At 32.6% G+C, this 16,561-nt stretch overlaps 1 protein-coding gene across 3 annotated transcripts in view; it reads left to right on the top strand.

Annotated features, from left to right (window-relative positions):
- Prosap (SH3 and multiple ankyrin repeat domains prosap) overlaps positions 1 to 16,561 on the top strand; it is a 382,041-nt gene that overhangs the window by 157,862 nt on the left and 207,618 nt on the right. Inside the window, exon 1 of one of the 3 annotated variants that reach the window (XM_072521081.1) lies at positions 1,403 to 1,421. The exons of the other annotated variants lie outside the window; for them this stretch is intronic. The gene's annotated coding sequence lies outside the window, so the exon portion shown is untranslated. Of the gene's footprint in view, positions 1 to 1,402; positions 1,422 to 16,561 lie in introns of those variants that run through there. 3 annotated transcript variants of the gene reach the window in all.

Raw genomic sequence — 16,561 nt, 5'->3', positions numbered from 1 at the left:
TTCGTAGGAGTAAATCTAAGATTCATCCTCACTAACAATAATATAAACGTTTTTTGAGCGTTCTTTGTTGAACTGTTAGAGTGTTTTTAGACACCAATTGACGCGAACCGCTTTTTGTTCTTCTGGGATCTGATCCAACGGGTAACCAACGTTGTAAAACCCAGTTTTTCATGTAGGATCATTTGAATTGAGGTCCTTAAATGCCCAAAGATGCCTCTATCTCTCGGTATACTACACGTATCAATGCATCAACGACCACATTGAAATTCGCAATACCAACAGGAAATAGTTGACTGGTATGACGCTATATTTCCAAACACATAATCCATTTCAGCGAGACATTGCTGTTATAATAATCATCTTCAAAAATATTGCTCGAAAATGTTTTCGGCTAAGATTCACTTTTCGACCGACTTGCTAAGTTCAAAAATTCACTGTATCTACACGACTTGTTGTATCAATGCAATGAAACTTTCGATTTATGTCAACGAAAGATTAAGGTAACATTTATGTTGAAAGGCTTTAGTGGTGGCATCCTCTAAGCGGCTATATGCAAAACTAAAAAGACAAACATTTATATTGAAATTTTTATTTCACATCTTTGTACTAATTGGTCAACCACCCTCAATTTGTTTATCTTATTCTTCTTTAGATAAATCTGTCTATCAATTTATATTAAATAAAGTCTTTTAGCTTGATTTATAAGCACTAAAATTTATTTCGACATCCATTTCTGATATTTCATTTTTGAGGTTATTGCTTATCTTCTGTCGCCAATTTAATTGCTTTTTTTTTGTCTTAATTTTTACTTATTTTGTACGTTTTTTTTTTCACTTTCTTGGATGTTTTTGACTTTTGTAAATATTTTATTATTTATTTCACCTATACTTGACATATCTATCTCCATTTCTCGACTTTTTTTATCATTTTAGCTAAGCAAGCTACTGCTGGGTAGTGGTCTGAGCCAAAGCAACACCTGGCTCCAGGCACCAAGTTCTGTTGGTAATAGGATAAACAAGTAAAAAGAATATAGAAGCAGCGTGTAATAAATCTAAAATAACAACATATATAACACTACAAAAAATAATATAAATTGAAAAAATCAAAAGAATAAAAAACAGTAGATTAAGCAACATTTTGCTAAATAAAAAACTATTTAATTAAAAACAATAAAAATCACAAAATGGAAAATCACACTAAATACCGAAGAACGTAAATAAAATTGGTAAAGAAAAAATGCAAAATCTGTAAATATAATATATCACTAATATCCTTAGACGTATTCTTCTTTCCCAATTTTTTTTTGGCCAATATTTATTTTCAAATTGTTCACCATATTTTTCTTCATTACAGGACAGAAAATATTTACTGTTTTATTAAAAATTTATTTTTGTTTCAGGTTAGTTCAAGAAACACTCATGGTGAGTTTTGATTTTAATACACTAACAAAAATATCTCTTGAAATCAAATGTATGTAAATCTAAGAACTGTATTTTGGCTATTGATGTTTAATTCTTCTGTATCCTTCATAGTGAGTGTCCTCACAATTATTCCAATAAAATACCAAATATTGTCCACCATTTTATCTGATTCTTTTTAAAATGTCTCTAAATAATTGGGTTTTCTTATGTATTACACTATTATAGATTTGAAAATAAAATGAACAACAAAAATAGTAAATTAAAAAATTAAAAAAGGAAAAATGTAAGAAATTGCAAGATAAACTAAAAAATACCAAATCCAGGTGGCAGCTTGTACAGTTATATTCATATTTCTTAGTCCCTATTTGTTTCTAACGATTTTAATCAAGAGTTAATTCTGATTTTCAAATATTGTTCTATTTTAGTGCTTTTCAAGATCAAACTCAGTTTTCCAAATCCTGCCCACGCTAATCTTATGCTTCTGGTAATTTCGGCAGTTTGATTTTCTTTGTTAACTTTTATTATCTATCCCAGGAAGATGTATTCTCTTACTTGTAAATAATATGTATGAGCATTCTGTATTGGGAGTCTATCCTGCAGTTGTTCAAAGCTCTCCCTATTGCCCAAAGTTATATGGAGTCGAATGCCTTTTCATAATTAACGAAGCCAATGTATAAGTTCAAGTGATATTCATTGGCTTTCACTATTAGCGTTTTGGCTGTAAGAAGATGATCCGCTGTACTGTAACCCTTTCGGAATCCTGCCTGCTCCACCGGTTGATAGCTATCGAGCTTCGACGTTAACCTGTTATTTATTACTCTCAAAAACAGTTTGTACATTTGGGACAGCAAGGATATTGGCCTATAGTTCTTCAGCTCTCTCCCGTCTCCTTTTTTAAAGAGAAGTATTGTCAAACTTTCATTCCAATCTTCTAGGACTTCTCCTCTGTGAAGACATTCGTTGAAAAAAATTTTCAATTCTTCGAGAATAATTTCACTCCCATTCTTCAACATTTCTACAAGTATTCCATCTGGGCTCGGAGCCTTATTGTTCTTTAGTTGTGTCATAGCTTGTTTTATTTCGAAGGATTATATTTTAGGGAGTATTTCTGAGTTGACATTCGTTATATTTCTCTTAAGATCTTTCTTTGCAGTGTTATCTGGATTCTTGTTTGAGGAATATAAATCACGGTAAAATGTTTGAGTAACTTTTAGGATTTCGTTCTTTTCTCTTATTTCTTTTCCATCTTTATCCTTTAATGAGATTGTTATAGGCTTTCCTAAGTTTGATCTTAAACATTTCAGGCCTCGGTTCTTTTTTATTTTTTCTACCTTGTTTACATCGTAGATCCTTAAATCTTCTTTTACTTCCTTTTATATTTGTTTATTCAATTCTTTGAAACCATCGGTGTTTCGGTTTCCTTCACTTAAAAATGTGCTTCTCTTTTTCATCAACCGTTTTGTTCCATCACTTATTCTGTCTTCCTTATTTTTCATTTTCTTTGCAACAGTCAGTTCTACTTTGAAGAGCTTTTGTTGCATTTCTTTATTAATTGTGTTTATGTCGGAATATTCTTGTTGATAATGTTTTACAAATTCTGTTTTAAAACTTCTCTGTACTTATCTCTCTTCTGTGGCATTTTAGTTTGATCTATCTGATTATAATAATTATGTGGCCTGTTTCTACTGGTTTTCGTCTGTTTAACAAGAATCCTTGCTCTCAAAAGGCGATGATCGCTGCCAGTTGTGAATCGATTGAGAGCAGTTATATCTTCAAGAATGTATTTGTTTCCACACAAGAACTAATCGATCTCGTTTTTCGTCTTTTTATCGGGAGGTATCCACGTCCATTTTTGGTTTGCTGGTTTCTTAAAGTGTGTTAATGGCATATAAATTTTGTTGTTCTATGAAGTTATATAATTTTTCTCCTCTTTCATTTCGTATGCCATAACCATGCATCCCTATTTTAGTTTAATTATTTTCTTCTTTTTTGCCTAATTTTGCGTTGAAATCTCCCATAATAATGGTATACTTTGTATCATTTTCTTTTAATGCTGTTATCAAATCTTCGTAAAACATTTCAACTACCTCTTCCTGATGTGTTTTTGTCGGAGCATACACTTGTATAACCTTGATCTGGGTTTTATTATCTAGGTCTATTATAATCTACTCTATCAGAAACCCTTTTATATGTAGAAATAAATGGTGTGAGATACTTTTTGACAAGTAATCCTACTCCGCCATATGTTTCGTCTATTTACCTTGTATAGTATAGGCGATTTCCAGAGTTTAGATGCATGTATTGTTCGCCTCTTCTTTTCACTTCTGACAGTCCTACAATATCCCACTTTATTTTGGATAGTTCTTCTTCTAATTCGTAGACTTTTTCATCTTTAGCCAAATACAACATCGATTGGATGTTGTATTTGGCTAGTAGTAACTATTTTTGTTTTTTCGTATCTGTTTTGGCGCGTTTTGTTGAGCTTGTGCCTCCCCCAGAATCCGTGAGGCTGACCGGTTTTCCGGTGTGGGATTCTGAGCTGCTACCCACCTGGGGTATCGTCCCATTTTGTTTCAGGTTCAACATGTTGTGTTTTGCGGGGTATATTGGCATTACAACACCACGCTTGCCGGACGGGTCGGTGATGAAGAATTGACCACCTATTTGAAATAAAATGCTCCTGATATGGAATCAAATTTTTCTGTAATATTATAAAGGTGATAAAATAAATCAAGGTTCCATATACATTGGGATATAGACATAAAGATTATAAATATAAGTATAGATTATTGTTAATGAGAACAGTTTACCAAATACCGGCAATCTATTGAAAATCATATCTTTTAATCCTGAATCGATTATAAATAGAGCATATAAAGCACTAAGAATTAGAGACACAAACAAATAAGAAACACACATTCCTTAAATTGTTTAAGTTTAAATAATGTAGTTTCTATCGTAGTTAAAATTAATAAAAATGTCTTATGGTTTTAAGGTTAACCAAGGTGTATCACATGGGTTATTATTATGATTTCATCTATACGTTATTGATTTCTCAACTTTTATAATTTCAGATAACATATTTGTATATGATTGTTTAATCACATTGCATGAATATATTTTTATGCTTATTCCTCTAAGACCTTGGTCAATTGCAAATTTCCAATCCACATTTAGTCAAAATACTCTTTAGTTTAGTTTGTTTTTCTCTTAAAAAATTAGTTGCTGTTGATAAAGTTCGCGTGTAATCAATTTTTGTCGTCCTTTCAATATTTTTGTGCACACCGAATCGAAAATCGAAATATACAATTTAGCCATAACATACGACCTGTCCTCTCGTCCACGAATGCATCTATACGTGTAAAAAGAGTGAAAACCAGAACAGTTTGACCTATATTAGTGTTACATAATGGAAGGACGTAATGCGGAAGCGTCCAAAATCCCGTCGCAAGCTTCAAACCACTAAAAAGTTCATCGACCTCTGCGAGAGTGTACTTTTGCCCGCAGAAATTTCTGCAGCATCCCCGGTGAATAAGAGACTAGAGCGAACGTCAATGAACGGCCTTTAATATTGGATTTTTTAAAATTTACCTCTTTTGTGCTGCTAAAACTCGGAGAAAAAGATTGAAACACTTTTTAAAATAAGCGTTTCGTAGACAATACGCTAATTAATTGGCTCAAGAGGTAAACTGACAATATTAAGAAGCAAAGCTCGTATTTAACTTGGTTTTAGTTAATAAACACAATTACAAGACTTGTTGAAGTCATTTTCTCTACTTATAAATTCGCAGCCGGATAATAATCACGCAACTAAGAAAAATCTTTATTTTCATATTTTTTTGCGATTGTGTATTTTGTTTTTACTATGCAGTTAATTACTATATCATAAATATTTCTTTTAAAATAATCTACCATTAAAATCATAATAGAAATGAAAGGATAAAACACAAAACACTGCGAAGAGCCAGATGATGTGCCTATCGAATTACTAAGACTCATTTATGAAAATGTCATCGATACAATAATTGAACTTTTAAGTCCAATATAATATTCTTCTTCTTCAAGTGCCATCTCCGCGGCGGAGGTCGGCAATCATCATAGCTATTCGGACTTTTGAGACGGCTGCTCTGAAAAGTTCATTTGATGTACATCCGTACCACTCTCTCAGGTTGCGCAGCCATGACATTCTACGCCTCCCTATGCTTCTCTTTCCTTGGATCTTTCCCTGCATAATCAGTTGGAGCAAAGTGTATTTCTCTCCACGTGTAATATGTCCAAGATATTCTAATTTTCTTGTTTTTCTTGTATTTAAAATTTCCATTTCTTTGTTCATCCTTCCCAGAACCTCTTTGTTTGTGACGTGTTCTGTCCATGATATTTTCAGAATTCTTCTGTACACCTACAGTTCGAATGATTCCAGTTTTTTCATTGATGTAGCATTCAAGGTCCAAGATTCCATTCCATAAAATAAGGTCGAAAAAACATAGCAACTAACTACAACCTCGCCAACCTAACTCTTAGTTCCAGTTTTAAATCCCTGGTACATAGAACTCTTCTCATTTTGTTGAAATTTGCTCTAGCCTTTGCTATTATTATTTTGATCTCCTGATTGTAATCATTTGTGGAGTTAATCATTGTTCCCAGGTATGCCTATTTGTCCACTTGTTCGACGTTGGTTTCGTTTATTAGAAGATTCTCGTTATTTCTTTGAGTTTTCGATATTCTCATAAATTTCGTCTTCTTGACATTCATTGTTAGACCATACTCTTTTCCATACTCTGCTATTCTGGTCATCAGTCTCTGAAGATCTTCAATGTTTTCGGCTAAGATCACAGTGTCGTCCGCATATCTAATGTTGTTAACGGGAACATTAACAACATTAGATGTGGCTAATATAATGCGTTAATAATATAATATTAGGTAGCCACAATTCCCATTCAACGTCTGCAATCGACCTTTGTATCAATCCCCAAAAAGTCTGGTGCAATAGTCTGATCAAATCACAGAAAAAATTCGCTATGGTTGCTTGCTACATCCCCTACTTGCTTCGTGAAAAAGAGGCTTATTAATTAGCTTAACAGGTAATATACCACAGCATTACATGCGTTGTAGGCCCCTGGATTCCAAAAACTTAGTTATTTCTTCCCATTTTTTCCGGTCCCTTTCTTTTTCTCTCCAACCTCTCACGCCTATTTTTGATAAATCTTGCTTTTCTGCTTCAAATCATTTTTTCTTTGGACATCCTCCTCTTTTTTTCCCATTTATTTCTCTTTCAGTATTTTTTTAACATTTTGATTATCTTCTATTCGTATAATGTGACCAAGCCATCTAGCTATTTGGGTTCCAAAATTTTTTCTGAGCACCTTTCTTTCCCAGATCTGCACTTTCTTTTCTTCCTGCTGTTTTATAATCACGTTTCGCTGGCATACCTCACATTGTGTCTGATTACTGTATTGTAGATTCTCAAAATATACTAATTTGATAAATAGTTGTCTTTCTGGTCTAAATCCTCCCTGGTATTCTCCAATATCTTTATTTTCATATTTCATTAATCTTTTCCTAATAATTTTTGGAACGTATAGCCTTTCAATATGGAATGGCTATATTAGTATCGGACAAGATTGCGATGTCAGTTATAGACTTCTTCTTCTTCTTCTTCTTCTTCTTCTTCTTCTTCTTCTTCTTCCTACTTTATAAATAGGCAAAATGCCTGTTTTACTTCGGTTTTTAGCCTCAATTGACATTGTCTGACCATCTTTTCCTCGATTCCAACCTGAATATTATTCCAGTCTATGCTCCAACAAGTGACAAATTACAGAAAGAAATTGAAAAGTATTATAACAATATAGATGAAATAATGCGCCGGACAAAAAAGGCGAGATAACGATGATAATGGGTGAACCGCCAAAATTGGTCGTGGTGCCGAAAGAGACAACATAGGAGCATACGGTCTCTGTACCAGAAACAATATGGGGAAGAGACTGGTACAATTCTGCGTAGAGAACAACCTTTTAGTAGCCAACATCTTCTTCAAACACCATCCTAGAAGGCTATACACTTGGAAATCACCTGCAGACAGAAAGGATAAAATTGTTAGAAATTAAATTGACTTCATTTTGCTCCATAACATCTCCAAGAAGTACATAAAATCTACTAAAACCTATCCTGAAGCTGACAATCCAGTTCTTATGGATTTTAGACTAAAAAGTTTCCTTAAAGTTAAAAGGAAAAAAGTGTCAAGAAAAATAGACGTCTCACAACTGAAAAACCTTAAAAAAATGAAACAAGTATCAAGGTTGAAAAAGAAATAGAACCGCTGGAGAACTTGATACAGACAGACGTTACAGTAACATGGACTGCTATAAAAAAAAATAACAAAAATACAAGAAGACGACTCAGTTTCACGAAAAACAACAGAAAACAAGAAAGGATAATTAAGCTATTTCATTGTTTCGGCATTTCTTTCTTTCGCTAAACTACTACTGCCAAGCTAAATATTTTTTCATTCACTGCCTTCCTTAAAAAGCTTGACTTCATTCAAAGTTAATTTTCCATCTTCTTGCCAATTCTCATTTTCCTCTAGTTCCTCTCGTTGGTCTGAATTTAACAGATCTTTAAAGTATTCCGCGCATCTCTTTAATTTTTTTGTTGTTTCTCCTAGAAGTAAATCATCTTTGTTTCTGCAATATTGTGGATTATTCTTTTTAGTTTCTATGGATTTCTTAACGTCATGGTAGAAAGTATACCTCTTTGTTTATGTATGTTTCTTCCTTGCTTTTCTAGCTATAATCTTCTCTCTACAAAGTTTTCTATACTACTATAAACTTCTCTTCTTTTAGCCACGTAGTTTTCGACTTTGGGTATTTTCTCTGTCTCTTTCCTCTGTTGCCCCGTTTCTTCTTTCTAAACTACGATTCTTCTTAATATTATCAGTTTTTTTTTGACAAAAAAAAGGTAAAATCATATAACAAATTTTTATAATAAAATAACAGAACTAAAATAACTACTATATCATCAATATTCGTTTAAAAATATCACTCTCACCATTCAGGACAGCATAATCAGATTCAGATGACCAACAAATCAGTAAACGGTACTTTCTCAAACAATCTAATAATTTTACTAATCTTCAGAACAAAATCAGCGTTTTTCAAAATTAAGTTCCCAAAATGTTAAAGAAACAGAACGTTAATTTACGAAAACGATAAAAAAGAGAGAAACTTAACTATATAATGAGAGTTAACAGATACCCGATATAGCAGTTTATACTCTAAGGAAGAATAGAAGGAAAGGAGGAATTGGTGGCAAAAAATACCCATGACTCCCAAAGCTTTGTCAATGGACTGACCTATTAGCAGATAAATTGTTGCCTAAGGTATTAAAAGAATAAGACCATATTGAACATTTTATTTATGAAGTTATACAGAAATATTTTACTGAATTTTTATCCTGTATTGAAATCAAACTAATCAGCGACGCCTTTTAAGCAATTCACTCTATATTTTTCTACCCATATAAGAAGTACAAACACATAATGATTCATTAAAACCTCACGAAAAAAAAAACACCTGTAGTGTAAAAATTACCTGTACCATAAATTCCATCTAGATAGCTTTGTTTGATCTTCGCAATAAACTTACCCGGAGATTTTATGGCATGCCATAAAACGGTACGGTTTATTTATAAAAATACATGTCTCTATAAAACCACATTCAGTAAGTACTAGACAAAGCCTTTTGTACTAGACGCGTTGGAGGTACATCTTAGGTTTATGATGATTGAAATTTAATAAAGGTTGAAATTATTAATTTTTATCCTTAACGGCAAGATAATTGAAAGATGTGTCGGGAAGTGTGTTTTTAATAAAGCTACAAACGGCGTTTGTGGCTTTATTTTATGGAGTTTCTTGATGAAAAAACAGTAAACTTTTTTAAAAATTTATTCAGGTTAACTGTAATTCTAAAGATGTTACTGACATATTGTGCCTAAAAGTATTATTAATAATAATAACAGGACACTATTTACAGATGAAGCCCAATTTACCAGAGACGGGATAAATAATTCACGAAATTCACATGTGTGGGCAGAAGAAAATCCCCATGCTATTCGAGAACGTCGTTCTCAGTTTAGGTTTTCGGTTAACGTGTGGATTGGTGTCATAAATAACCAATTAGTAGGTCCTCACTTTTTTGATGGTCCTTTAACAGGGCAGGTCTATTTGAACTTTCTACAAAATATTTTGCCGAATTTACTTGCCAACGCGAACGTTGCTATCCGAGGGATGTATTTTTAGCATGATGGGGCACCCCCACACTTTTTACTGGCAGTGAGACAACATCTCAATAATGTTTATGGCAACAGGTGGATAGGACGTGCAGGTCCTATTTCGTGGCCTTTAAGATCCCCTGATTTCAATCCCGTTGATTACCATATTTGGGGACGAGTGAAGCAACTAGTTTACGCAGTGAATATTATAGTGTATTTTTATGTATGAGAGAGTAATAAAACAATAAATTATGTATGCAAATCCCTAAACTGTTGATACGGGCGAATCAATGAAAAACAGATATTTGTCAACAAGTTTACAGAAGTATATAGGAAAACAATTTTAAATTGAGTATGACCACCAGGTATAAAGGTTGGAGCAGAATAGAATACAATAGTTGTGAGGATTTACTAATCCCTAAATAAGGTTGCCAGTGTCGGAGTGATGGAGGTTAACAGGTACCAATGAATTTGCAAGAAATGTAAGATGTTTATTTTATTGGTTATATATAACCAATAAAAGTTTAATAAGTACCTACCTATTTGCAAAATAAAGTTTAATTCTTTAGATAAAATAAAACGTTTTATTTTATCTATTTGCAAAATAAAGTTTAATTCTTTGCCTATTTGCAAAATAAAGTTTAATTCTTTAGATAAAATAAAACGTTTTATTTTATCTGAAATGAGTGCATTCCACGAAGTAAGGGTTTCAACAATCAAACATTTAATTCTTTAATTCCAGGAATCTACGACAGTAATTGACTAGATAATTACCTTCTAAACTTATTCCACAGAAAATCTGATAGTGGGTTTTCCATTTTGTATATAGGAAGGTCCAAGTGGCGTATTTAAAATTCTTAACAGTTCACTAAAAGTAGGTACTTCAGTTGCAAGGTGCAGTTTATTGTGTATACTAGTGTTATGGAAAATTTGGAAGTGCCGTGTAAACGCCGAAAAATTGGTCCTCTAACAGTTAATGAAAAAACATTAATATTTAATTGATTTAAATCATTTACAGACAAACGTTTATGTGAAAGTGTTGATGAGACCGTTGAGTTAGTTAGCAGTACACTTGGTGTTGGGAAATCTACGATTTACAGAGTTATTAAAGAAGAGAAATGTGGTAGTTTTCAAATGCCACGTAATGCTCCAGGGAAACCAAAATTTCAAATAGAATATTATTTTAAAGAAGGACTTCGACGGAAAGTGCATGAATTCTTCTTTAGACAAGAATTTCCAACATTGGATAAAGTTCTTGTCTCAGTTCGAGATAATAAGGATTACCCAGAAATGAGTCGAAGTACGTTATGGAAACTTTTAAAAGAAATAGGCTTCCGCTGGAAAAAGAATCCTAGAAAGTCTATTTTATTAGAAAGAAGCGATATTGTCATATGGAGAAGACATTTTCTAAGAACCATAAAGGAAATGAGAAACCAAAAAAGAAAAATATTTTATCTTGATGAAACATGGATCAACGAGGGTCATACACCAAATAAATTTTGGCAGGATGAAACTGTTACAAGTCAAAGGCACGCTTTTGTAAATAACTTATCTACTGGTTTAAACCCACCATCAGGAAAGGGACGCAGGCTGATAATAGTACACATTGGCAGTTCAGACGGTTTTGTTGAAGGTGGTTTATTAATTTTTGAATCAACTCGTACCGGTGACTACCATGAAGACATGAACGCTGATGTCTTTCAAGAATGGTTCGAACAAATGATAGATCTTCTTCCTAAGAACTGTGTAATAGTAATGGATAATGCAAGTTATCACTCCAGACTTATAGAAGAACTGCCCACAACCAAGTGGTTAAAAAAAGACTTGCAGAATTGTCTGAGTTCAAAAAATATTACGTACCATCCCGGATCTATAAGAAAGGAACTTTATTCGTTGTGTGCCCTTCATAAAGAAAAATTTAAAAAATACGAAATTGATGAAATTGCCAAAAATCGTGGAATGACAGTACTTAGATCCCCACCATATCATTGTGAATTAAACCCGATTGAACTGGTATGGGCACAGATAAAGAGTGAAGTTTCAAGAAAAAATACCACTTTTAAAATTCATGATGTTAAACAGTTGTTTTTGGAGGCCGTAAATAATGTAAAACCTGAAAACTGGGAAAAGGCAGTAAATCACACTATTAAAGAAGAGGAAAAAATGTGGAAGCTGGACAATATTACTGATAAAATGATCGAGCCGGTTATTACTAATCTTGGTTCTGAAAGTTCATCTTCTGAATCTGATTTGGATTTGTAACAAGTAGCTGTAAGTTTTATATTAATATTTTTATTCATCTATTTAACATACCTTAGACGGTTCTAAAAACTCTTTTTCTCTTTTGTAATTTTTAAAAATTAAAAAAAAATGTGAATTTTTTAAAACCCTTTTTAATGTAGGCCAGTCAGTTCTAATATAGTGTGTGATAAAAGAGGTCACTTTTGTTTACATACACATAACACTTTATAACACTGAAATAATTCATTTATTTTTTACAATTATTCAAAGTAATTTTTCAATTAATCTTGAGCACGCCCATGGAGTGGTCGGAGCTACCAGTTAAAATTATGCTAATTACTCTCTCGTTCATAAAAATAAACTATAATAACCGACAACAATTAATTGATAGAATTATACATTGTTGTAATACTATTAGAAACGATCCCCAGAGTATCCGTAATTCAATACGTCAATTAACAATTCGGCAACAAAAATGTGTACAGGCTGCAGGGTTCCATTTCGAAAATCTATTTTGAATTATCTTTATTTTGTTACCATTATTGTATCTTTTCCAGTTCTAATTTATGGGTTTATCATAACTATGTACATATTTTTAGTTTTTTTTTAAATTGTTCTTCGTTATTGTTGTAGTTACTGTTTTTTGTTGTGCAGTGACTCAGTTTATCATTTCAATTAAAATGTTTGAAATTTATAACATTTGTTTAAATTAATTACCTTCATTATGGTTGTTCTATTTTTGGTAAGATTTGATCGTTCACTAAAAATTTAATAAAAGTGCGACAACATTGTCGCATATGTCGTTTTCATTGGCTATTTATGTAGTTTGAAAATCACTTATTGCATTTAAAAAAAAATATGTACAGGGTGTAATATTTAATACGAATCCCTAAATTAATTTTTCCAAAGCCAGTCCTGGAATTTTTTAATTTAGCTAATACCAGTCGAATGCTTGATAGTAGTGTACTGTATCATGCAAAAATTAAAAAAATCAAATGAGCCGTATAAACACTAAAGTAAAATGAAATAAATGGTCAATTACACAAATCACCCTGTTAATTAATAAAGAAGAGGAGTTGACATTTTTTAGTGGCCACATGATATGCTCCCTGAGGGACTCTACATGGTAGAAGTATGTAAAGTTCCTCATGACTCACCCTGTATATGGGTATGACATGCAGAAACTTAAACTTATTCGTAAGGTATTATTATCCAATTTGCAATTTAGTTAAATTTTGCAATTGATTATATTAACTTTTATTTTGTGATATGGACGATCTATGTAATTTTAGTAGCTTTGTCCATAAAAATTGTACAATTTTCAGTGACAATAAAGCATATTTTTATTCTATAGAACATATTATTATGTGTGAAGCCGATTGATAAATGTAATTAAGGGTGCCAAAAATTATTTTTGTTTACTCACTATGAAATAAACTATAGAAAATCATAAAGTTGATCACTCTGTATAATATTTGCATACAAATAACTCTATTTTACACTCTTCGTAGTAAAATAAGTCTAACGGATATACGCAATAACATTTTTCAAAAGCATAGTCTCATGAAAATTCAAACAACGAGTTGTTCTTTATAGATAATGGTTTTAGTTGCACATTCCAAAGTCTTATGTTTATTTTTTCTTCGACTTAAACACAATACTACTATGTTTAAACTTCTCGCATGTCAGAATAATACGCACGCATAGTTTTATAATACAGTTTAAGGTGTGAGACTGCCCTAAAGCAAAATTTATTGTTGAAGTTGATTTTTAAAGTGAAACAATAAGGCTAATTCAACTAGAAATGATAAACGTCGGTGTTGTTGTCTATCTTCTTTTAGTGCCTGGAGATTGGCGATAGGTGGGGGAAAAAACTTTGGCCGTATCGAAGCATTGGTCGTACTTTTTATTATTTTTGTCGATTACTTTTAGTCCAAGTTTCTAACTTATAATGTAAGTCTTACTATTTGATAGACTTTTCCATTAATAACAAAAATTGTAATTTTTGTTTTAGTATATGTCCAGTCTAAAAAAAGTCTTATGATTTCCACGATCAACTATTGACCACATTTTCTTCTTAAATTAGATATAAAAAAAATATATGTTGTTCGTCGACCTGCGGAATGCTTACGATAGCGTTCCATTGAAGAAGCTGTGGCAAACAAACAATTAAAAGTACGAATATTAATATTGAATTATTAGAAGTCCTCAAAGTACTATACAATTAATTCATAAAAGAATAAAAACTGGAACACAAATAACAGGGTTTGTAACATCAAAGGGATTGAAGCAAGGATCTTAAAATAAAATATGCTCTGAAGGCCCTTTAAAAAGATGAAAACAAAAATGTAGAACAATGGAAATACCATTCACCAACACACACACCATAATATTCGCTCAACTTTTTAGACAATCAAGTAATAGTACAAAAATGAATTAAATAGTACGAGGAATGGAATCTAGAATTCAATAAAAAGAAAACCGATTACTTATGTACTGGTGATCAACAAAACAGATCTCATATTGGACGACAGAACTAGGATACATCACTGCTACGACTACAAATATCTAGGTATTCATATTGCATTATTCATATGCGTTGGGAAGGATGATGCGTAACGTTGAGCCAATTTCGAAAGGAGGAGCGTTTTACACGGTGTTATACAGTCGATCGTCCTCTACGCGGCACCAGTCTGGAGCGGGGCGGTAGAGATAACGGCCTATAGGAGGCTCATGACATGAGTGGACAGAACAAGTCTGCTGCAAGTGGCATGCGCTTACAGGACTGAGTCTGCGGCAGCCTTGTGGATTACTGGATGTGTTCCGTTGCATGTTTTGGCGGTGAAAAGAAAAGAGCTCAATGAGAGAAGAGGCCCAAACCTTACTATGGCCAAGAGAAGACAGGAAAGGGAAAGGTCAATTGAAAGATGGCAAGAAGAATGGAACAAGACGGAGGATGTGGCACAATGGACGAAAAAAATTCTGATCCCGAACATAAGAGATTGAGTGGACTGTGGACACAGGCGACTGGATTATTTCCTGACGCAGGTGCTAACAGGACATGGATGTTTTAGGGCCTACCTCTCTAGGTTCGGAAAGGCTGACACCGATGAATGCCTATACTGTAGACACTCGGACACTGTGACACATACGATGTCAGAGTGCAACAGATGGATAGTAGAAAGGAACAGAATGGAAAGAGAGACAGGCGTGAATTGTGACAGTGAGAGAAATGGTTGAGAGAATGATTGAAGATATCAATCAGATTGAAGTGATCAAGAAAAAAGAAGAGGGAGAAAGACAGCTGGACCAAGGCAAAGCTAAAAGGCAAAGATGCTGGAAGTTAAAGCTAGAAAAGTGGGTCAGGCTGTATGAGTTAGACTGCGTGAGTCAGACTGTGGGGAAGGAGGAAATGCCCTTCTGAGAGTGATGTCGTACTAGGAGCAATAAGGGTTTTCTACGCGCTACCTGGAACGAGAACGGGAGTCTCCTTGCTGGATATAAACAGAGAATATATAAAACTATGGTAAAAATTCTCTCTATATAAAGCTGTGAACTATGACTACTGAAAAAAAAATTATTGGCGTTACCTAAAGCAACGAAAATTGATTTTTGGAAAATAACTTATTTATATAGAGCCATTTCCGAGGTCTATTTGCTGTTGATACGTATTTTTAATAGTGTAGTCATCACGCAAAACCATCTGCTTTTGCAGACAAATAAATTGGGATCAACAATGTTTAAACACATTTTTGTCTGATCATTTATGAGTAAAATAAATACTGTATACTCTTTATTATCTTCAAAGATCCTTTTTCCAGACAATTAAGAAAACCTGTGGGCAATTTTTCCAGCTCTTGATACAACACTGATTTTTTCATCGTCTTTTCATACTTTTTCAGTTCAGTGTGGAAATGATGTCCCTTCAGTTAATTGCTTATATTTTGAAAATAAATTTTTAAAGGAATGTTTATAAATGTCTTGTGTTAGTACAGGTGAATTGGGACAAAATATTTTTTTTTATTTATATTGTTTTATACACTCCATTGGAAAGATTAATTTAATAATTTCAGATATTTTTTTTATTGAATTCTGTGCATTAATCATACAAATTCATTAACTAAACAATATGCAAATAAAATATTTTTGTTTAATTGTTTCAAAAGTTTTTTACATTTTTTTTCCTAGTGACTCACACGTTTCACTGTTTTAGCTTTAAGGTTAGGGGCAGGGTTTATTTTCCAAATTTTAAATATATTTTTAAAATTATTTTTTTTTAAATTGATTAATATAAAATATTTATAACATTAGTACATTATAGTACAATATTTTAAGAGTGTTATTTAAAATTTTGGTACAAAAATATTGAGTTGAGTAAATGACAGCTAATTTTCCTAGATAAAAAAATCGGTTGCCTGTAAAGTCGGTTTTACGGGCGAAGATTTTACGTGACAACGTCTTTTTCTCGGTAGAATATTTATTGATATGAATATTATTAAATTGCACAATAGGAACAAGGAATTGAATGAAAATAAGAATTGCACAAATTTTAACTATAGAAATATATTTTGTTTACTAAAACATTGTACATGTAAACTTAAACTTAACTAATTTCTATTTGAGTGATTTTGTTG

Source organism: Diabrotica undecimpunctata, chromosome 1, assembly GCF_040954645.1.
Source record: "Diabrotica undecimpunctata isolate CICGRU chromosome 1, icDiaUnde3, whole genome shotgun sequence".
NCBI classification, from domain to species: domain Eukaryota; kingdom Metazoa; phylum Arthropoda; class Insecta; order Coleoptera; family Chrysomelidae; genus Diabrotica; species Diabrotica undecimpunctata.
The sequence above is the reverse complement of the archived record's forward strand: the minus strand, read 5'-3'. Positions and strand labels throughout refer to the sequence as shown.